Below are 24,027 nucleotides of genomic sequence, written 5' to 3'. Positions count from 1 at the left end.
CTCAGCCCTTCTCTAGATTAGGTATTAGATTAGACAATGCTGAATTTTCTGCCCCCTTTGCGATGGTTGGAGGTAAAAGAGAATCCAGTGCCAGCAGGACAGTATTCTTGGGTCTCTGTACCAAGGGAGTGGGAGGACCACATTGCAACCAAGATGATGCCCTCCGTTTGGTGGTAGAAGAGGGGGGGGGGGGTGGTTCAGGGAGGCGAGCACACCAGGGCCAGAATGAACCAGCAGGTAGTAGTACTGAATTCAGAGGTTAATACCCCTGGCTCCTTAGGGGCTTCACAAGATACTTCAGTGCAGCAGCAGATAAGACAATATGGGAATATTTTGAGGTTACTCAAAAATACCAGAGAGACAGGCTCGCCTAGGTGAATTTAGATAAGAAGTTAGATGATTTGGCATAGTGAAAAAAGTCCTGGAAGATACAGCAGTGACCAACCATAAGATTGGTAAAAAACTCCCAGGATTTCTTAAATGCCATGCAGGAAGCACATTAAAGAGTGCTTTTGAGCCTTAAGAAATCGGTAATACCGATTTCTTAAATGCCATGTAGGAAGCACATTAAAGAGTGCTTTTGAGCCTTAAGAAATCGGTAATTACCGATTTCCTTTAAAAAATCACTTTTTTGTTTTTTGTTAAGTGCCATGTGGCACACATTCATGCCCTTAGGGCATGTATGTGCACCACATGTGCACACATGCACATCTCAGGGGTGCAACAGAGTGTCCTTTTGACACCCTGGCACCCTTGAAAGTGCTCCTGCTAGTAGCGATTCGGTAATACCGAATCGCTAATTGTGGATGTCTTCACATTCATTCCTATGGGCCTCCAAGCCCATAGAAATGAATGGGTAGGTATTCCTTATTACCGAATCTCAATTACCGATTCGGTAATAAGGAATATTAAGGATTCAGTATTTTTTACCGAATCTTTACCTACATAGGAAATACCGATTTCTTAACAGCGAATCAGTAAAATTCGCTATTAAGAAATCGGTATTTCAGATTTACCTACAGCTGGCCCTAAATGTTCTTGAGACCATTGAGAGTGGTGATGCTAAAGGTTCTGTCTTCAGGCTTCTGCAGGCTACAGTATTGAAACACGATAGCCCCATTGATCTGGAACGTGAAATGTAAAGGGTGCCTGGAGATTCGGTCAGGCTAAACCCCAACTGGAAAAAACTTGTGAAGATCCTGGTCAACCTTTTAACCCACTTAAATGACTATCTGGCACATGCATCAACAATGCCATTTGCGATTCCTTAATAGCGAAAAATAAGGATTCGCTAATAAGGAATAGCAAAAGGCTATGCATGTAGAAATCGCTTACAAAATAGCGATTTCTAAACATTCCTTAATTGCTACTCGCAAATTGCGAGTCGCAATTAAGGAATACCTCCCCATTGATTCCTATGGGCCTAGAGGCCCATAGGAATGAATGGGAAGACATTCTCAATTTGCTAATCTCAATTAGAGAATCGCAAATTGCTCATGCTATTTCAAGGGTGCCAGGGTGTCAAAAAGACACCCTGTTGCACCCCTGAAATCTGCATATGAATACATCTTGCACACACACATCCCCCAAGGGCATGTGTGTGTGTGTAAAATGGAACTTTGGAAAAATGCACTTTAGTTCATTTTTCAAAGTTTTTGCAAATTACCATGAAGTTCAACTTCATGGTAATTTGCTCCCCCTATTAGCGAAATCGCTAATTTTTAAACTTTCATGCATTGCATTTCAGGAATCTCAATTTGGGATTCCTTAAATGCAATAGCAATTTAAGGAATCGCAATTTAGAGATTCCTTAAATTGCGATTTTTGCATTTGGGATGATGCATCCCAAATGCAAAAATCCCAGTCGCAAAGGGGCAGATTCTGAGAATCTGCCCGTTTGCAACTGGCTTTTGCTTTGATGCATGTGGGCCTATATGCTGCCTACTGCTCTGAAGGCTGGGGCTGACCAAACACAGGGCTCTCTATTTCCACTCTTTATAAGCTCGGATATTGAAAGAACTAAGGAGAAACAATGGGAACTGGACAAAGAATGGACAAACAAAAGAAGCTCAGTGCAACACTTCAAGTGATATTTCCTGCACGATTCGCATAGTCAACGATGACAGAGGAAGGTTCCTTGAGAGGAAGGATCCAACTCGAGGCGTAGGTGCAAGGGAGAATAAATACAAAATAAAATGCCACTTAGATCTCGCAGATGTACAAAACCTGTTCATCATCATTCAATTTGGGAAACAATTAATAAAAGTCCCACTGTACAAAAGGTGTAAGGGGAGAGAGGAGCAGACAGTGGTCCAGGGGAATACGGCAAGCTCCTCCCCAGCCCTCAAAGAACGGGGCTGCATTGAAAGCATGTTGTCTTCTGAGGATGCTGATGCAGGGGTGGGGGTCTGCTGTCTCTCTCATACCTCGGCCCAGGCCTTTGCAGCAGTTCAATGGGATTCCCAACCAGAATCCTGCCTCATTCATATTACTGGGGCCGCCTGCTGCAAAGTAGCCAGTGTACAGCAAACACCAGCGGTGTGCATGGGTCCTTGGTCATTTACTCTACTGTTGATCGCTGAATAGGCGAGTGAGCCCATATCTAGGATCTCAAAAATAGCCCGGTAGTCCTTCGCTTTTCTCCTTGGTAATGTCAAGCTCGTCTTCTTCTCATTCAATAAACCACAACAATAGACCCAGACCCTCTTCTCCTGTCTCGCCTTTCATATACATCATTTGAAAACCATTCTTTCAGCTGCAGCTGCTGCATAAAAGTGTCAATGCTGTGATGGTTCGATTAAAAAATGGAGGACATGACACCCTTTACTGAACTAGGAAAAGTCATATCTGTTTATGTTACAGATACATGTACACGTTCTGGGACTCCTAGGACAAACTATGGGGCATTTCAACAACAACCAGCGATAATTATCTCTAAGCGCACTTAGCGCTAGGATAATTATCGCCGGCTAGCGTGAATTTTTATCGCTAAGATAGCGTGCTATTAGCAACGCTTATCTCAATAGCGATAAAAATCCTCACGCTAACAGGCTAACGTGAGATTATCGCTGGAAACCCAGCGATAATCTCACGTTACCTTGTTGATAGGGACAGGCAAACTTAGCCATGATATCCTCCTTCCATAGGGTATCATGGCTAAGTCAGAAAAATACCAGACGTAAAAAAGCAGCGTTAACCGCGGTTAGCGCTGCTTTTTTTGTCTCTAACAGGGTTAGCGATATTCTTGATAATAGGAGAAATGTCGCTTAGCGACATTTCTCCTATTATTTTACTCTGGAACGCCCCCTTTGCATCTCATTAGAGATGCAATGGGAAGCGTAGAGTAAAAGGGTGCTAACATGCAAATTTGCATGTTAGCACCCTGTTGTTGATTGGGTGCTAGTTTTATCTCTGCTTTTTTGGCTTTTAAAGCCAAAAAAGAAGAGATAAAGCCCTTGTTGATATGCCCCTATATGAGCCAGGACAAATAATGTATTACCGCCTTGATTTCATTGGCTGAGAGCATCAGATCACCCCGCCGGCACCATGTCAGCGTGTCTTGCTCATAAGGTCGCTCTGTTGTCTACCATTAAATTGGATAATTATATAACTTATTGTATAGGAAATAGCAGAAGTGTGATAACAAGTTAGCTATTATTATAACACCTAGGGAGGTGGATGGGGCATTTTATGAAGGCGTCTGTCGTTTGTAATCTTTTATAATAATAATAATCCACATTTGTAAAGCGCGAACAATCACTCGTAAGGGTCTCTAGGCGCTGGGGGCCGTCGGGAAGATTAAGCAAGCTATTGCCAAGAGTCACATGGTGCTGGGCTAATCTGCCGCCGGCGCTGGGGATCGAACCCTGATCCCCAGATTGCGGCGTGAGTCGCCCTGGCCGGGGCGCCGGAAGGCGTTTGATGTGAGTGAAATGTTTTTTCTTTTCATCCATGAAACTGCAAAATTGCTATCTAGCGAGTTCCCGTCAATGGCCCTCACCTGAAAGCAATGAGAAACACATCCAATAAGAACCGACACCAGGGTATGAGGAGGAGTTACCGCACATATATCGAAAGTTATCGATCCACTTGTAATGAGGCCTATTAATTTTCATATACTCGTGAAACACCCTGGGAATCTGAGATTTTAGTGCTGGCCCGAGCGATAGGATATGTGAAAGAACATTCAACACGTCTGAGTAAAAATACTATTGCATGATTGGAAGGAAAGACATTGATTGCCCAGGTAAGGAGAATTCTCAGCTAACCACAATATTCAGGATTAAGTGACAATCAGGGTGTAAAAGTCAGATCTTGGTATTTGGGTATAGTGTGCCTAAAAACCAACACCGATCAAGGCTGAAAGGAGGTCTGGTTGGTGCAGGAGTGGAAAAGTGCAATCACTTTATGGAAAATAGTTAAGAACATTAATATACATTAGAATTGCCTTTTGACCACAAAGATTCAGTTACAGAGGTTGACGAATGCACTTTGATGCACGGAATTGTACATCATGGACGAAGAAATGTTCCCTCTGGAGCAATGTGTGTGGGATAACTTGGTCTACATGAACCATAAATGGTCGGTGTAACGTCCCGTTATGTAATTCATATGAAAAGATACGGAAATCAGTTTCAAAGTGCAAACTTATTTAAGGCGATGATTCTAACTACATGCATTTGCCAATTGCCTTACATTTATTTTTGTAGTAATCTGATACATGTGAACACCTCCACCTGGTATTCTAAAGTTATGACATACCTTTTGTGTCTCTTCTCGAAATGAACCACGTTTAATTACCGAAAATGCCTTTCAGCGAGGGCGGAAATTCCCCAGGGTGAGTCCTGTGAGCTCGCGGCGTTTTTTTTGTTCATTGCCAGAATGTTTCCTAAACAGAAGATAAGGGTGAGATAACCTTTGTGGCTCCCGTTTACTGGAAAGTGACTGGCACCATGTGACCCTGGGCAGATCCGCTATAAATACTGGGAGATCGCAGCAGAGACCGTCAGAAGGGCCCCAGTGGTGAGAAATCGCATTGATCTACTGCTAAAGAGGCGGCGAGGCAAGGAGGAAGCGTGGAAAAAAGGGAGCAGAAATAGAAAACAGAAGGTCGGACAGAAAAAAAAGAAGAAAAAGAGACAAAATTCAGAGAGAACAAAAGGAAGAGGGGAGAAGGAAAATGAAACTGCTCACAGCCTGCCTGATCTGCGCACTTTTGTCTCTCTCAATCGTACTTCCAGGGACTCACAGCATGTCCTCGACGCAGGTAACTTTGTACCCCGAAAATCAGCTTACGCTTTGACAAGATGGCATTTTCATCTCCAAAAATATGTATTATTATTTAATTTTTCAGTTTTACTTCTTATTTAGTACATATTTTTTATTGTTTTCTCATTGTCTAATTCTCTTTTTCAATGCAATACTTACTTCAGGTACTTTTATTTTTTGGATTCCCAAGGTTTTCCAAGCCTAGATCTGCAAACCTGCAATAGTTACTGTTCGAAACTAAGGGGCATATCAGCAAGGGCCGGCGGTAATTATCGCTAAGCGCCAGGATAATTATCACCGGCTATCGCTGCTTTCTATCTATTTACAATGCGGCGCACCTTGGCGCAAGGACAGACAGATGCGTGACGCATCTTGTGTTCGGAAAGGCAACGCATTGCTGGAATCATGTCGTAAGCACGACGCAACTCCAGCAATGGTCAGGAATGCCTATTCCGACCATGCTGTGTCACTCCTTACGCCTGATTCAAGCAGGCGCAAGGTTTTGATGCAGTGGCATCGTAAAAGTCACTCAGGGAAATCTTGTAGATTTCACTGAGTCACTTTTACGAGGCTTCCTTGCGATGGAATGCCCACCCTGCATACATTGGGGCTTACTTACAAGGCCCTTGCGCCACTTTTGCGTCATTTTTAACATGGAAAAAGTGACGCAAAAGTGGTGCAAGGGGCTTGTAAATCTGCCCCATTATACCGGACATGGGTATAATGTAGCACAGGGCTTTACAACATGACGCATCTCCCTAGATGCGTCACGTTGTAAATATGTCGCATCGTGGCGCATTGTTTAAGATGCCGCTGCGTCACAGAAGGGACGCAACGGCGGCGTAAAGTTGGCACAGGGGTCTTGTAAATCTGCCCCTCTGTCCTTCACCAGGGCGGAGGGAAGATTGGATGTACACACATGTGAAGTCAGTTATCGCCCTACTTCCGACCCTGGCAGTGGATTTACTCACTGGGGGTGTGAACTGGAAATTGTCTTTGCACTCATCATCAGGTCTGTTTGTGCATGCAAGCTGAACCTAAACACAGAAGCCCTTTTGTAGAATGGGCCCCTCGTCTGCATATATCACCCACCTACCTGTCTGTCTGCACTCTACTAGACTCTACACTGGCTTAGTAACAGTCTCATCTCTACTCTGATACTGTCGTACAGTTCGGTGGGCTCTCGCCCCAATACTACCAGGGCGGTGCGACAGGTGCCATCGCACCGGGTGCTGGCTTCCTGGGGACGCCGTGTTTGCAACTTTATTATGCTTTTAAAGCTCCTGCTGCGGCGTTCCTTTCCTCCTGCAGTGCCTCACAAAAATGTAAAGATAACCCCTGTGATTAATGTTCTTCCGGGACAGAGATCAGAGTTTTGTGTAGTTGAGGTTTTTGACTTATGTGAAGGTAGCACAGAGGGTTAATATGCCTACTGCAAAGAAAGTGTACCAAGAAGATTACAGAGTGCATTTAATGTAAACAGATCAGCAGGTTACTGCTTTTAAAAGAGCCATCCTTTTGTTACTTGCAATTTATAACTTAAAGTCCTAATATAGAATAGTGAGGTATTAATGAACTTTCATCATAGAACTGCATACACTCTGCAAAGTATAGAGCATTGATTAATGTTGCAAAAAGGGTTAATTTGGGTAGAAATGTATTCTTATTTTTAAAGAAAACTCCCAACTGTGCTGTTTCTTTTTCCACTCTGAGTTTGTGCTTCTCCACACCAAGCACTCAAACTATACTGCCTACCAGTATGGATGACATGGGACTCATACACTTTTAGTCCTTTGGCTTATGTAACATTTCCTATGCACTGATTTACACAAGTATGATTGATTGTCTGTGTAATGTGTGTGTGATGCAAAGTGCTCTGACATACTTTACTGGTTTGAGAAGCGCTATATAACGAATTCAATGCCTCTGAGAGAGAGTGGTTATGGAGACTTGGTCACTGGTGCTAGTGAGAAAATCCGTGGTCGAGGTGGTCATTGGGGGTGCCAACTAACATTGTCGCACTGGGCGCCACCTGCGCTAAAGGCGGCCCTGAATACCACCCTAGGGTTGTAATATGGTGGAGAGTTTCTCCCCTGCCCCTCATGGATTTTAATGTTGCCTTTGTCACCTCCTCAGCATGTGCTCATGCCTTCATTCCTGGTTCCTCATCCTCACACACTTCAAAGGTATCCCTCGTCCTGACGTCACTAGTGTCCTAGCCTCCAGCATTCGCCTTCTCTACTGTTCCGTGTGTCCCTGCCCGCCTTGGCTGAGGTACGACTGATAGAGTGTGAGTCAGTCACTGAGAGAGAGGGCAGCCTTCATGCCAGCTGGGCACAGAGGCCACGCAGACGAGCACCCCGCTCCTGGTGGGGTGCTCTGGAGAGGGTGTGTACAGAGTCAGTGCTTGTTCTGGAGTCTGGGCGCCCGATCCTGAGTCAAGCAGTCTTTCTTTTAATGGAGTAGGGTCTGCCTAGTTCCTGCGCTCGGGGTTTCTTTTGGGATGTTTTAATAGTTTAACACGTTGATGCCTTAATGTAGGGCCAACGCACGTCCTTATCAACAGACTCCGTTTTCCAATAGTGTCTCAGTTTGACCCACATTATAGTCGAGTCACAGTTCTATGGCTGCACTCATCTCTACAGCAGTACGAAGTGGACATAAACAACGTTTAATTAAACACCTAGGGGCAGATTTATGAGCCCCTTGCGCCACTTTTGCGTCACTTTTAACATGGGAAAAGTTCTGCAAAAGTGGCGCAAGGGGCTCGTAAATCTGCCCCCTAATGCTTTTGCACTTCTGCTCGCGCTGTCGTTCTTGCATATCTCTCCATGTTCACTTTTATGTGATCTCAGCCAATCCGACATCACTGCTCTGTTCACTTTCATGAAATATCACCAGTTGGCACGTCACTGTTCTATTGCATTGTAATGACGTCATAACTCATTCAAACTCCACTCTCCTCAATCGTTTCAAATGGTTTTAGTTCACCTTGCTTTGTGCACATGAACACAGGCTCACCCTTTGTTCACACACTTCATGTTAACTCTTCAGTGGGTCTGCACTTACTTCTCCCACAATTACCGTAGGCACTTTATTGGAGACCCACTCATTCCCTGCACACCTTACCAATGCATCTCATGGAGACTGGCACAGTCCTCGTGGAGTATAGTGGAGTTTCACCCACTGCCACACTCTGGCGCCTCATACTAAGTGGAGTCTCATCACACCCCAAACTCTGGTCTCATACACTTCCGTGGAGTCTCACCCCAACCCACACTCTGACCCAATACATTTCAGTTGCGTCTCACTCATTCCCACACCCTGGCCTCACACATTTCAATGGAGTCTCACCCTTGGCACACTATGGCCTCATGTACTTCAGTTGAGTATTGCTCATTCGCACACTGTGGCCCCATACGCTTCACTGAAGTCTCACTCATTTGCTCACACATGCCCCTCAAAACGCACTTCAGTGAAGTCTCACCCTACCCCACACTCTGGTGCCTTACACTTCACTGCAGTCTTGCACAGTCCCACACTGTGGCCATACTCACTTCAGTTGAGTCTCACTTAATCCTAAACTCTGGCCCCATACAATTCAGTGAAGTCTCACTCATTCACACACTCTGGCAGCGTACATTTTTGTACAATCTAATTCCGACTATACCATAGCCTCATATATTGAAATGTTGCTACACTCATTCCCACACTGTGGCCTCAGACACTTCAAAGGGTGTTACCTATTCCCACTTTCTGGCCTCATATACTTCAGTATTTTCAGTCAGTCATTCCCAAACTATGGCTCCATATATTTCAGTGGAATTTCAGTCATTGCCACACACTGTTCTCACACATTTTAATATTGTTTAATCTATGACCACATTCCGGCCTCGTCCACTTCAGTGGGGGTACCACACTTTCCCAAACTCTGCCCTCATCCATTTCAATCTTGTTTCACACATTCACACTCTCTGGCCTCAGTCTGGCCTCATACATGCAAATGTTGGTTTCCTCATTTTCTCACTCTAGCCCATACACCTACGCGGAGTGTAATCATTCACGCACTTGGATCTCATATACCTTAGAGGAACAACACTCCTTCCCACACTGTGGCCTCAAACACTTCAAGGGAGTCTTACCCATTCCTATAGGGATGGACTGGAGTTTTCGTCTACTTCTTCCACAGTTGATAACACCCTGTCTTTTGCTTTAAGATCAGATACTTCTCTGCTTGCTTGCTGTTTCCTCAAACACCAGTATCCATAGCTCATAAATGCTCAAATTCATTGATCGTTTTCTTTTCCTCAACAGAGAGAAAGTGGAGAACATCCGGTTAGTCTTTCCGAGGCTGCGAATGAGGAACCAAGCCTACTGGTGAGCTATTTCAATTGGCTAATGAGTTAATGAACAAAGTGTTGTAGTGCTTTGTGGTGGGGCTGAACCCTAAATACCAACATGCCAAGCCAAGCCATCTATACCCAAAAAAGTTAAGGTGGAGCTGTCATTCCCCATCACACGCCAATAGCATTTTCAGGCAAATCAGTTATTGTCTTGTGAGGTATGGCTGACCATCATCAGGGTGAGCAGCTTTCAGCATGCACAGGGCTATCACAATCCGGGATTACGGAGAGTAGGAGTCCCAGCATCCACTCCGAGGAATGACCCTATATCTGTTTGCACGTACAGTGCTACATAACCTTTCCCACCAGGTCATTAGCAGTGGTAGCTCTCAATTAGCTCTGATATCTCATTAACTCCGGTTGCTCTCAATGGTTAGCGTCATATCTCAAAGGTCCCAGGGAGTGCCCTATGGGCTGCTACACCCTGCTCTTGTATTAAAACAAGAGAAATTGAATACGTGTAAATGAGTCCAGGAGTCACAGGTTAATATTATGGAGGGTTCAAGTACAATCAGTATTCACAGTGTAAGTTGGCTGAGAATTCAGTACTCTTCAAGTCAATGATGGGGTAATGTAGCAAGATATTCAGGAAAAAGAAAGTAAAAAGTAGAGTTCTGGAAGTTTTACGCCTAGTATTATCCAGGCAATGTGGTTTGGGAAACGGCTCGTCCTACAATTTCAAGGTCAATTCTACAATGTTATTGAAAGAATTATCATCTCCAAACAGAAGGTGTTTTCTGAAGGATCATCACCATAGTCCCATAGATGAGGTTGTAGCAAGATATATAAATACCCAATAGCAATTTCCTACTAAACGTCTGAAATGTCTCATCCACAAGAAACTCTTAGCAAACCACAGAGACATTGGAAAGATGGGTTAGTGACAATCTTTGGTCAGCTGTGGGACATTCATCACACAATATGAACAATTTTATTCAAGAAGTGGTAGGCATAATCATTGATCCAAGAGCTGGATGGATATATCCTATCAAGCCCTGGTTAATACTATAATAGACTTGGGAAGAACCTTTATTAAGTGTCCGAATTCTGCTGTCAGATATATGATAACAGTAATCATGGCAACAAACAGCATCCATTCAATTCTGTATTGTTTAGATTACCACAGTCATGTGTTTTGATGAGGTTTATCATAAATGGAAGGCCCTCATACTCAGAGCTTAGTCTAATTACCAAAAACCCACCCTGCTCTTGTTTCTCTCCTTCTTAGTCTAATGAACTACAACTCACCTTGCTCTTGTTTCTCTCCTTCTTATTCTAATGACGAACAACTCACCCTGCTCATGTTTCTCTCCATCTTAGTGTAATGACCAACAACTCACCCTGCTCCGGTTTCTCTCCTTCTTAGTCTAATGACCAACAATTCACCCTGCTCTTGTTTCTCTCCTTCTTAGTCTAATGACCAAAAACTCACTCTGCTCATGTTTCTCTCCTTCTTAGTGTAATGACCAACAACTCACCCTGCTCTGGTTTCTCTCCTTCTTAGTCTAATGACCAACAATTCACCCTGCTCTTGTTTCTCTCCTTCCTAGTCTAATGACCCAAAACTCACCCTGCTCCTGTTTCTCTTCTTCTTAGTCTAATGACCAACAACTCACCCTGCTCTTATTTCTCTCCTTAGTCTAATGACCAGCAACTCACCCTGCTCTTATTTCTCTCCTTCTTAGTCTAATGACCAAACACTTACCCTGCTCTTATTTCTCTCCTTTTGAATCTAATGACCAATAACTCACCCTGCTCTGGTTTCTCTCCTTCTTAGTCTAATGACCAAACACTTACCCTGCTCTTGTTTCTCTCCTTGTCTAGATGTCGTTGCTACGAACAAAGAGACATTCCCACCTCTCCCTCTGCTCCTTTTGCTGCAAATGCTGCAAAAACAAAGGATGTGGGTACTGCTGCCGGACTTGAAACTGTAAATCTACGAAGGAACACCCCTCAGGTTCTACACTTCTTCTGGGATTCCAGCTCTCATCCTAGGAGCACCACCACCACCACCATCATCTTATTAATATTATTTAATGTGTCTTGCCTTTATGTTCTGTAATTAATATTGTAAATATGTGACAGCCACTGGAGCTAGTTGTACATATGTAAATATATTTATTAAATTGGTTACTGCTGGATCATGACTATGTTTATTTCGGGGCTCTGATCTGCCCTAAAAATGTGGATTCATCATTCTTGATACAAAACATTCACCCGTCACTCGGCTATTGAAGCTTATCTCATCATAAGTAGGGCTTATGGAATAAAGAAGTCGTAAGGTATGCGTGTAATTTTGGCAGGTCATACACAAAATCAGATTTGTGTGCAGCATTTATGAGTAGCAACTACATAAGAACTTCATGGTGTTCCCACAGAGTTGTCCATGGGGAGGCAGGTAGCTGCAAAGCATATGAGATGCAAACCAACAAAACCCTAGCTTTCTGGGTATTCACAAACATTTTTAATGGCCTTCCCATGGTTCTGTACTCCTATAAACCTATGCCTGACTGCACTTAACATAAATGGCTCTGTCAGTATTGGTAAGTGAAGGGAAGACTCCCTTTTCCAATGATGTGTGCGGGAGGATCTTAAAATGGGCACAAATTATTCTTGTGCCTGGTTTAGTACTAATGCTGATTATAAGCTGAGCGCTGATTGTGTTTACATGCTCAGGACTACTGCCCTGTTTAAACACACCTGGGTGGAGTTGTGAATCAGGTAGTGTCTTGTAAGGCATAGGTACATGGTTAGGCACAGAGGGATTTGCCATTTTTTGGTGAAGGGCCTCAAAGTCAGCTCTCTGCTACCTGGTTTAAATTAAATTCAATCCATTGTACTTTTATGCAGGTGATTATATTCACAAAACTAAGCTTTGGAGGCATCCCACATTTTCTATAGAATCTACGAAATTCATCAAAATATTATCTCACGTGTGTTTTGGACTTAAATTCCCACACACTCATTGATCATTTTATCATGAAAATTCTAGGTTCTGATCTTGAGATAAGCAAGGAAAATAATATGTTCATATGAAAACTAACATTGGAGAGCTAATTGTGCACATAGAGAGCCAGGAGTGCATTTATTGCCACTCACGACAGGAAAAAAACACACAGAAATAGTCTGCGCCCATATCGAATGGCTAAAGTAATCCTTTAGACCATGCCACAGAATAAAATAAGTGTGTCCATGAGTGGAAAGATGGAAGAGATCCTCCTGCTAGAGACCACCGATGTAAGACCCCCTAGATAGCTTGTAGCGTCATCGAAGGGGACATTTGTTTCAAGAGCTCGAAACAAGAAATCTGTGCAGGGGACATTCGGTGACCCATTTCTTCAATTTTGCAGAATGTCTACTTTACGATAAACATTATCCTTCATGAACATCTTGGCTTACTCAGTTCAAAGCTGTGTGCCTTTTTTGTTCTCCCAGTGCCTAAAATGTATATATTTAACTTGGGCTTTTTCAAAGTTAGTGAATGAACTGCAAAAAGAACAGCACAGAAACAGTAACCAGGGATTGCCTTTCTCTATTTCTGAGCTATGCTGTCTGGAGCTCATGCATTACCACAGACAAATACCACAAACGCAAAAAAAACAGGTGATCAGCTCTGTGCACCATTTCAGTATAGACAGAGAGCCCCATAGATACCCAGATTGTGCTCTGGGTTCCCTAAGTGATCCACGAAGGCATGCATGTGTGGATCGGATGGGCAAGATTCCCGTATATGTGAATGAAGAGATGATCCTCTCTGTGTGATCAGGTGATCCATGTGGAGGACCCGTCCTGGGACCCTACACACTAAGGAAGAACTGCCTGTAATTTAGACCTTGCATGGCATCACTCTGCTTGTAATGTGACATCTTTGTGCTTTTTGGGACAGAAAAGTCCTCCACATGGTAATTAGCAGAGTGCGCCAACTGTACTCATGTCTGGATCCCTAATGCTGATTTTTGTTGTCATAGGCGAAGAAGGATCATGCATGTGCTACATGATATAGGCCTGTCTAGCATATTTTTGTTCTTGTCAGACGGGGAGGGGCACTCAAAGCGTTACCCGCATAGTGGTGAAAGGCTATTGAGTTTACCAGGCGTTAAACCGTACAAGCACAGTGGGGGCAGCATACCGTGCGAACAGGAACTTTTAACCGTGTCACTCCTTGGGTTGCATGATGGAACAAGGCAGGGAAATACTTCACATGCCTTTACAATGCATTTGTACCCCACATTATTTTAGAAAAGGGTATGCTTTTTACACGTATGCCATTATCATGCATTGTATATATATATAAAGTTTCCTATGGAAATTAACATGGGGAAAATGCATTTTGGGACACCCTTTTTTCTCGGCCCCTGCTTGACAAATCACCCCGAAACTTTCAAGGCAGGAGCTGACCAGAGCGGGCCATTAGTTTTGAAAATTTCGCGAAGATTCGTCAACCGGCGCCAAAGATATTGTCAAATCAATGGTAAAGGCATACATGTGATAAAAACATGCATGGTAAAAAATGCGTGGTTAAGGCACAACGTGGTAAAAACCTCATTGTAAAGGCTGTTCCCCCTGAAACGAGGCCTACAGGCTCACTTATTCAAAGTTCAGCTGCAGTTTGCTTAACTCACTCTTTGCCTACATCGGTTTGTTGTGCAGAGCTGCACATTGCATGTGTGATGCACATGTGCTGGGTATATCTGTACCTGTCAATGGTACAATATAGGGATAATGCAGTACTGTGCAGTGCGTGTATTTTATATGCATGTGCTGGTTGTATGTGTGCCTGTCAAGGATATAATACATGAGGGACATAGTGCTATGCAGTGCATGTATGTTATATGCATGTTGTTAGAAATGGGGGTCACCAGTAGGCAAGGGTTGGCACCTTTGTCCAAGTAGGGACCCTTCTTCCTAGTCAGGGTAAGGGAGTTGCACTCCTAAAATAACCCCTGCTCACCCCCTTGGTAGCTTGTCACGAGCAGTCAGGCTTACTTCAGAGGCAGTGTGTAAAGCATTTGCACATAACCAACAGTAATACAGTGAAAAAACTACAAAGGGACACCACACCAGTTTAGAAAAATATCCAATATTTTTATGTATCCAAAACAAGACCAAAACGATAAGAATTCAACATACAGTACTTAAAAAATATATACTGTGTAGAAATATCTCAAAAACACAGTTCTTCCGAGTCGGTAGCTCCGTCCTGGGCTACTGCGATACTAAAAGCAACAGAATCCAACAGTTCTGTCTGACTGCGTGGGTGGGGGGTGTCAGTAGACTCGTAAACAGTACCTTTTGCGTTGCAGCCGACACCTTGGTGGTGTCAACCGTTGCGATGTGAAGTGAAGCGGTGCAGCATGCGGTGCCCTCAATGCGTGGTGCAGGCAGCGGCTTGGTGATGGTCGTCCAGCGGCATTGGGGAGACCAAGGCTGCAGTGCGGAGTGAAGGCAGTGCTCGATGCGGTGCTGACAGATCAAGGTGCAGGCGACAGAGCCAGATGCGGAAAGCTGGCGTCGGTCGGTCCAGACAGCGGTGCGGGGCGAGGCGGTGCGTCGCGAATCTTACGATGGGGTCACGGGTGTCGAAGTCAGCTGGCAGAGACGGTTTCAGTGAGACCAGGGCGGCGAAGTGAAGCGAGATGGTGAGGAGTGCGGTGCCCACAGGTCACGGTGCAAGCAGCGGCTTGGTGGTGGTGGTGTCGGTTGGCTTCGTCGGTGAGACCAGGGTGTGGTGAGAGATGCAGCGGTGCCCTCTGCGGTGCCTTTAGGACACAGAGCCAGTGACGGAGTCGGTGACGGAGTCGGTTGCTTTTCCCTTCTCTGTGGCAACTGAAACAACTGTTCCAGAAGCGGTACCCAGAGGTTGGTGAAGTCTTTGCAGTCCCTGAGACTTCAGAACAGGTGGCAAACTCTACTTTAAGCCCTTGGAAATACTCAGCACAATTAAAGAAAGTTCAGTCCAGTCCTTTCACTGCCCAAGGCAGAAGCAGCAACTGCAGGCCAACCCAACAAAGCAACAACACAGCAAAGGGGCAGTACACCTCCTGGCAGCTCTTCCAGCTCTTCTTCTTGACAGGTTCCTTGATTCCAGTGAGTCATTTATCTCCCTGGGACTTCCAACAGGAGGCAAGCTCTACTTCAAGCCCTTGGAGAAAACTCTAACAGTAGTATAATAAAAGTACCCTCCAGTCCTTTCCCTGCCCAAGACAGAAGCAGCAAGCAGCAGGCCAACACAGCAGAGCATGCAGCAAAGTGGCAGTTCCTCCTGACAGCTTTTCTGGCTCTTGTTCCTGGCAGGTTCCTTAGTTTAGCAGTAATCTAAAGTTCTGGGGTCTGGGCCACACTTTTTGTAGCACAAATTCCTTTGTTCTCTGGTGGCAGAGAAGCGGTTTGCCAGGGCAAAACCAGTTCTGTCCTCACTGGTGCAGCTTCCTGGCAGGAGGTTGAGACAGCATTGTCCAAGGCAGACAGGGCCTATTCAGGTGCAAGTGAAATCTCTTCCTACCTCTCTAAATGCACACCAGGACTATTCAGGTGCTAGTGAATACACCTACTACTACTCTGAATGAAGACCAGGCCTATTCAGATGCTGGTGAAAACTCCTCCCACTACTCTGAATGCAGCCCAGGTCTATTCAGCCCAGACCCTACTCATTCAGGAAAGGCAGGATACACATCAACCATCTGTGAAAATGCACATCCCAAGCCCCTGTCACTCCAAAGCCACACAATATAAAAATCAACATTACTATAAAAAACATCTTTACTAAAAGATGTATTTTCATATTCTGATTTCAGGCATACTAAACTCCATCTTCCTATCTTGTCACAATGGTAAGTAATATTTAGAAGATGTAATACATAAACTCACATTCTATCCCATGGGAAAGATAGCCTTTCCATAGTGAAAAATGAAATACACTGTAATTTACTACCAGGACATGTCACACACACCAGTGCATGTCCTGCCTTTAACATACACAGCACCCTGCCCACCGGGGTACCCTGGGCCTACCTTAGGGGTGACTTATATGTAAGAAAAGGGAAGGTACCAAACTGCGCACAGACACTGAGGTGGCAAGTCTGAGTTACATTTACAGGCTGCTCATGTGGGTGGCACAATCGGTGCTGCAGGCCTCTAGCGGCATTTGATTACAGGCCCTGGGCACACGGAGTGCACTGCACTTGGGACTTACCAGTAAATTAAATATGCCAATCATGGAATCACCAATCCATACACACAATTTACATGGAGAGCATATGCACTTTAGTACTGAATAGCAGTGGTAAAGTGCCCAGAGTCCTAAAACCAAGAAAAACAGGGTCAAAGACAAGAGACCACTCCTGTGCCCCTGGACGATAATGACTGAACGATTTGTTGTGTGTTATTTGTGTGTTCCATATGCTTTCCGTTGCTACTGTTTATGGTGCCATTATGTATTATTGTGTTCCCTGCTGGCTCGCCGTTGACCCTGCGGGGCGCATGGTATGCTTGGTGAAGCTCTACCAGACCGCTGTGGTTCTTCCCCCTTGTGGGGCTTTGCCTCATTCGCTTCCATGTTTTCTTTTCTCTGATACAGGTGGCCGGCTCCCCATGCTGCTCCACATGGGCCTGTTCCCCTCCAGTGGGCCTTAGCTCTCCTAAGCTACATTGCTTTGACTCTTTGGCATTCCTATCTGTTTATCTCCTTGCGAGTTGCGGTGGGACTGCTACATGCAGGCGGTGTTTGCGTATTATGCTCAGTTTGTGTGGCTAGGCAACATCCGCCCCTTTGCGTTAACCGCTGATTTACCTCCAATGGGTTGGGGATCCCGAGAGGTGTTTGTTGACTGTTTCCCTATGTTGTTTAGGTGGGTTGTGGATTGCCTTCGCAAAGTTGGGGATTGCAAGGCGTGGGTGGGGGGTGGCAAGTGTTTATGGATTGTTTTTTCTTTTTCCTTTTTTTGTGTTATTTGGATCGCCAATTTTCTCATTTGGTATGTGGAGGATCTATATGTCCCTCCTTTTCCTGTTGCTCTATGGTGTGCATGCAGGCGTGCTGTCTACATGATAGATGTCCAGCTTGATGCAGTGCAGGTTGCGATTCCCCATGTTGTCGTCAGCATTAGATATGTGTGATCATCGACCTAGGTCCCAATCATCTGCTAATCTGACCCTTATGTCGTGGAATATTTGCGGCCTCAATGACCAGCGCAAGGTGAGGAAGGGTATAGACTATTTAAAGCGAAAGGAGATTGATGTCGCATTACTGCAAGAGACACACCTGCCCCCGGGCGCTTCACTCCTGACTAGCAAACAACTAGCAGGGCTTTTGCACGTGGCTTGCTTTACCTCCCACGCCAGGGGTGTTTTGACCTGGCTTAACCCTAGGGCTGGCTTCAAGTTAACCTCTTTACACACAGACTCTGCAGGCAGGTTTGTTATCTCACACTGTCACAGCCCTCGCTTGGAGTTCCTCGTGGTCAACTCCTATGGCCCTAATTACGACGACCCAGGGATTTTTCAATCCCTTTTTGATTTAAAGCACACTGTAATTTGCTGATCTTCTGGGGGGGTGACTTCAATTGTGTTATGGACACGACGTTAGACCGCTCCAGAGGCCCCACCCGTTCATTCTCTGCGTCGGCGAAGGTGGTGCAGGATATTGCCCTGCAGCTTCAATTGGCAGATGTCTGGCGCACCCGCTCTGCCACTAGTGGAGGGTACACTCACTATTCCGCACAGTACGATATCCACACACGAATTGACTATTGGTTTCTCTCACAATCCCTATTGCCTAAGGTGCTGTTTTAGCTCGCTCTTTCTCAGATCACTCCCCGGTCATGGTCACGGTTGCGGTCCCTCCCCGCTCTCCGCCCCCATTCTTGTGGCGATTCCCGCCCTATTCACTGCTGGGCTCTGTTTTTCACTCTGAACTGCGTGAGGCTGTCTCCTCCTTCTTCGATACAAATGTGGGTTTGGTCGACTCCTTTATGACGGTGTGGGAAACATTTAAGGTTTTCATTCGAGGTATTGCTATTAGTAAACATGCGGGAGTGCTTCGCGCTATCCGTGATCGCCTTACACTGCTGGAGGCCCGGCTTTCAGATATAGAGTCACGCCTGCTTCTTTCAGATGATCCTGAACTGAGAGAACTCCTTAAGTCCACATTGGCCGAATTCCATGAGGCCGCAGATAGCGAGGTCAAGCACATGGGTAAATACGTTACCGCCAGAGCGTATGGCGAAACCGATAGGTCCGGCTCGGTTCTGGCGGCGATGGCCCGCCGACGACTGGACGCGCGAGATGCTACTGAGATAGAAGGTGACGATGGGACAACTCTGACGCATCCCACTGATGTCAATATGCAATTCTTATCTTACTATCAGGACCTATATAGCTCCAAACTCGCCCAAGTGACGATGACATCACCAATTACTTGGAATATATACAACTTCCCTGGCTCCAAAATTGGCATAGGGAATTCTTGATGCGCCCCATAGAAGCGGCAGAGATTCGACTAGCTCTTGGATCGATGCGCCAGAGCAGCGCACCTGGGCTTGACGGCCTCACAGTCCCCTTTTACATAGCCTTCAGTGATCTCCTCATCCCACATATCATAACGCTGTTCCACAATATGGCCGCGAATGGCATCATGCCCCCATCTATGCGTGAGGCTTTAATTATCACCCTTTTGAAGCCTAACAAGGACCCCCGTAGATGCCCTTCTTACCATCCGCTCTATCTGATCAATGTGGACACTAAACTGTACGCAAAGATCCTTGCCAATCGTCTAGCCCCGCTCCTTCCCCAACTTATTGGCCCTGAACAGGCTGGGTTCATCCCAAGTCACACGCTCACGCAAAATATCCGCACAGTTTTTGGCGCGTTGCAACATATCCGTCCGGAGGTCAAAGCAGCCGTGCTATTCCTTGACGCCGAAAAGTCTTTTGATTCCATTGAATGGAAGTTTATGCACGCTGTGCTGCGGCACGTTGGAGTTGGTGAGGAATTCATACAAATGGTGTCAGTGTTATACAACTCCCCTGTGGCTCGGGTTCACACGGGTGATGTGGTTTCCTCCCCTTTTTCGATCCGCCGTGGCACGAGGCACGGCTGTCCACTCTCCCCGCTGCTGTATACGATAGCTGTGGAGCCACTGTTAGGGGCATTACGTGAATATCACAATCACAGAGGGCTTCGCTTTCCACATTACAACCTCATTGTCTCGGCATATGCGGACGACACGCTGTTGTACATCAGAGACCCCGAGACCCACCTACCCCCTGTGATATGGGAGGTTTTACGCTTTAGGGGATTGTCTGGCCTGAAGATCAATTGGGATAAGTCTATTTTGTTACCATTGACACCTACCACGGTCCACTTTCCGCTTGACTTCCCACTCCAGTGGACCACCGAACCGGTGCGGTACCTAGGTATCCAAGTTCATTCGGATGCCGAGGAGGTCCTTAGGGCCAATTATGGCACATTGATGGGGAAGATAGGTGATGAAGTGGACAGATGGATACGTCTCCCATTATATTTAGTTGGCATAATATCCTTGATGAAAATGGCTGTGCTACCTCGCCTACTTTTTCTGTTTCTCAATATACCGATCGTGGTTCCTCAACAGCTGTTTCGTGACTTGCGATCTCTGATGATCAAACTGGCATGGGCGGGCAAGACTCCGCGAGTCGCCTATGCTTCCGTATGCCGCTGGCGGCCTTAACACCCCCAACTTCGAATTGTATTATAGGGCTGCGCAGGCCTCCCACGCTCACAGCTGGGTGCATGGTCCTCGAGCTCTGCCCCATCTTCACATTGAGAGGGTTGTCGCCGCCCCCTACTCGTTGCCTCGACTACTGACATAGCCCCCTACTCAACGAAGTGGCGTATTAGACTCCATTAATTCCGTAGTACACACGTGGAATGCTCTGCTGCGAATATATGAGGGGGCGCAACTATACTCGCCCCGTATGCATATCGACTGGTGCCAGTGGTTTGTGCTCAGCTCAGATAGAGGTACCTTAGATTCCCTTCACAAACTACGTATATATCAAATGGGCGATCTATTTAGTCAAGGACGTTTGGACACCTGGGATGAGGTGGCAGGCACGGACGGCGTACACTCAGCCCTCACCAAGTTTCATTTTTTTCATACTCGGCACGCTTTGAAGGCGGTTTTGGGGGATGACTTACAGGAACCCTTGGCGATCCCCCCTCTGACAACTCTACTAAGCACTCCCTCCCCGCGCGGTATCATCTCCAAGCTCTACACTCTTGCACATAGTGAAAAAGCGTCTTCCCTTAGTGGCGTTAGACGAGCTTGGCAGGCTGACATAGGAACTCCCATCTCTGATGACATCTGGTTTTATTGTTGCGAGGTTACTCGTAGGATCTCCCTGAATGGCCGCCACCGACTGGTTCATTTTAAATTTCTCAATAGAGTATATTACTCCCCTTTACGGCTTTTTAGATATGGTTTGTTAGACATTGCAGATTGTGAGAGATGCTCTGCCCCACATGCCGATTTTTTCCACCTAGCGTGGCATTGCCCGTCAGTGTTTCACTATTGGGAACTAATTTTCCAGAAGCTTAGCGATATTCTGGGGCTACCCCTCGCCTAGACCCCCTGCTGGCGCTTCTTGGCTACACCAGACCCCTTAAGACTGCTGTACGCAAATTGGTTGCCATGGGCCTCCTGCTTGCTAAGCGTCGGTTAGCGATGCGATGGCTAAGGGGCCCGCTACCTACAGTTGCGGAGTGGGAGCGAGACATGTTGTATTGCAGCACCCAATCTGATGTCTACAGCAAACCGCTCCCCCCTTGTAATCGCCCTAAAGGTTTTTGGGGGCTATTTGCTCAATATCAAGCTGCTGCTCAGTCAGTAATTGAGGATCCAGGTGTCTAAAGTGTGACTGCACGATCTCGCTACACTTCTTCATTGGATAGTTTTGCATATACCCTCCTCCTTGTTCTCTCTGACACACGGCCTCCATCTTGTCCGCAGCTCTTGGCGCCCACATGGTTCTGTCGCACTACCTCGCCATTAATGTACTGAGTGTCTGTTAATGTACTGTATGCACCTTTGCTGCCACTCATATTATAATGCACCTGTGCTCTGTATTACAACCTTGACCTTGCTATTGGTTTTTTGACCTTGGTGATCCATATTAATGCCTTCACTGCTTGACTTTGTAATTTTCTTTCTTGTTATGTCAGCTTTTTGTATGATTGCTTTCTTTTCATTTTCTTTTTCTCTGTAACTGTATTGAAATAATAAAATACAATAATAAAAATAAATTAAAAAAAAGAGACCAAAAAGCAAAAAGACTGGGGCTAAACCCGCTGAAAAAGTCTAACACATGTCCTGTGCGTATTTGTGCTTGTGAGTGGTACAATGCATCGCAGACTCTGGGTTCCATCTTGGGAGATCCAGGGCTGCTGGTTGACACATTAGGAGAGAAGGTAGAGAAAATCCTCCAGACAGATTTCTGTATTGCTGCATTCCTGTAAGACAGGTGGGTGGAACACACTGGAGAGAGGGAGAGCCAGACTACCCCAGAACTCTTCAAAGGGTGTTCTTTGATTCAGAGGGAGGTCGCAAGGAAGGATCCTGAGCACATCTCAGAAAGGAGATCGGGCTGATAATAGTATCATAGAGAGAAGGGCCGAGGTCCTGGGATAACTTTTTGATACACATATACCACATGTGACCTTCTAGTCACTCCAATGGTCTGCATTGTGGCGGTATCAGCTTTGGAGTCACTTCTGCTGTGGCAGACTGCTTTCTGGAGGAAGACAGAGCAGAGGAGTGGACTCTTCAAAAGGAAGCAGAGGCCAACAGTAAAGTCAAAGACTCGGACTCTAAATCACATTTGTTGTCTGGAAATGGCCTCTAAGAAGGGGAGCTTGAGACCCCAAAAATTGTCAACTGTCAAGCATCTAGTCAGGTTGTGTGAGGAGGAGAAGCTCTGCAAGACGTCTGCCTGTGACCAGGGCTGGAGGCCAATGTCTGCTAGTCTACCAGTTGAGGACATCACCCTGGGTATCCAAGACTACCAGCCCCGGAGCCTGGAGTATCTGCTCCTGTCAGCTTACAAAGACCATTTTGCCCTCCAGGAGAGCGTTGGAGGGAATGTGGTCCAGCATGGAATCCTAAAAAAATTAATCCCCTTAGCAAGGTGTGAGGAAACTGCTGCTGCACTGATCAGACTATGACTGTGTGCAGGGAAAGTCAGTAAACCCCCGTATGCCAGAGGAGGGCTGCCATGAAGTGAGCTGTGATCATTGCTCACCGAACGGGTTATTGCCCATGCGCAATGAGAAAATAGCAGCCCTGCATAGCAGCAGGGGCTGCCGCAAAGAGATTGCTGCACTGTATGGGCCATAGACCATGTGCAATGGAAAGACAGTGACTCTGTTTGCCAGGAGGGGCTGCCGTGAAGATATTGTTGTGCGGAGTGGGCCATAGCCCATGTGTGGTGGTGAACCAGCAACCTCGTATGCCAGGGGGCCACCGTGAAGAAACCTGCTCTGCCGATCGGGTCAGAGCCTGTGTACATTGGAGAGATGGTGACTTTGTATGCCAGAGGGGGCCACAGGGACCAAGCAAGAAGTGTGGCCTGGTCGGGATAATCATTATAGCAGAGAGGCCGCTGTGGTGAACCTGCGAGCCTACACCATGACTGAGGACCAGCGTCAGGACTTTCGCATTCCCCCCCACCCACTATGGAAAAAACCAAAGAACATACACAGCTTGGTGCAGCCACAAAGAGCCTCCTGTCGCTGTGGCTGCACAAATGTGTGTAAAGAACTTGAGGACCACCAAATGCAGCCCCCCCCGGGCTGTATGCAAATAACTTATCAGAGACAGCAGCTGCATCTCCAGAGCCCACTGAGTGGGCACACTCAAGGACTCCAGTCGCTCTGATCCTGCTGGTGTGAGTAAGACTGATTTCGGACTACCTCCTTGCTAGATAGTGCTTTGGTACTGGAACACTTTTGACTTTAATACAGAGTGCTTCAAGCATTTAGAGATATTTTCTTAGTGCAAAATGCATCAAAATGAGGCCCGTCTCCATGCACAACTGAGTTCCAGAGTGAACAATACAGTACCCCTGAGGTGCCAGGTGAAGGAAAATGTATGGGAATGGGGAACTGCTGGGAAGGAGGCCTGAAACAACAACATTTGGGAGAGCTTGGCACAATATGTCTAGACCTAAAGCAATGCCTCAGAATGTCTCACATTCCCTCCCAATCTTATGGAATACCTTGCGTTCAGTGATGGTGTACTTCCAACCCTCTTTAAATGTTACCTCTTTACTTCAAAGGACAGGAACTGATATAGGTGACAAAACATATATTATGTGATCAGCTC

General features: G+C 46.0%; 1 long non-coding RNA gene across 1 annotated transcript; it reads left to right on the top strand.

Annotated features, from left to right (window-relative positions):
• Positions 1–5,129: 5,129 nt before the first annotated feature.
• Positions 5,130–11,567, top strand: LOC146809041 (uncharacterized). Its single transcript, XR_014966311.1, has 3 exons — positions 5,130–5,266; positions 9,583–9,645; positions 11,496–11,567. It is a non-coding gene; the product is annotated as an uncharacterized LOC146809041 (long non-coding RNA).
• Positions 11,568–24,027: the final 12,460 nt, after the last annotated feature.

This window comes from Triturus cristatus, chromosome 7 (assembly GCF_964204655.1).
Source record: "Triturus cristatus chromosome 7, aTriCri1.1, whole genome shotgun sequence".
In the NCBI taxonomy this organism is placed as follows: Eukaryota; Metazoa; Chordata; class Amphibia; order Caudata; family Salamandridae; genus Triturus; species Triturus cristatus.
This window is presented reverse-complemented; position numbering and strand designations above follow the sequence as displayed.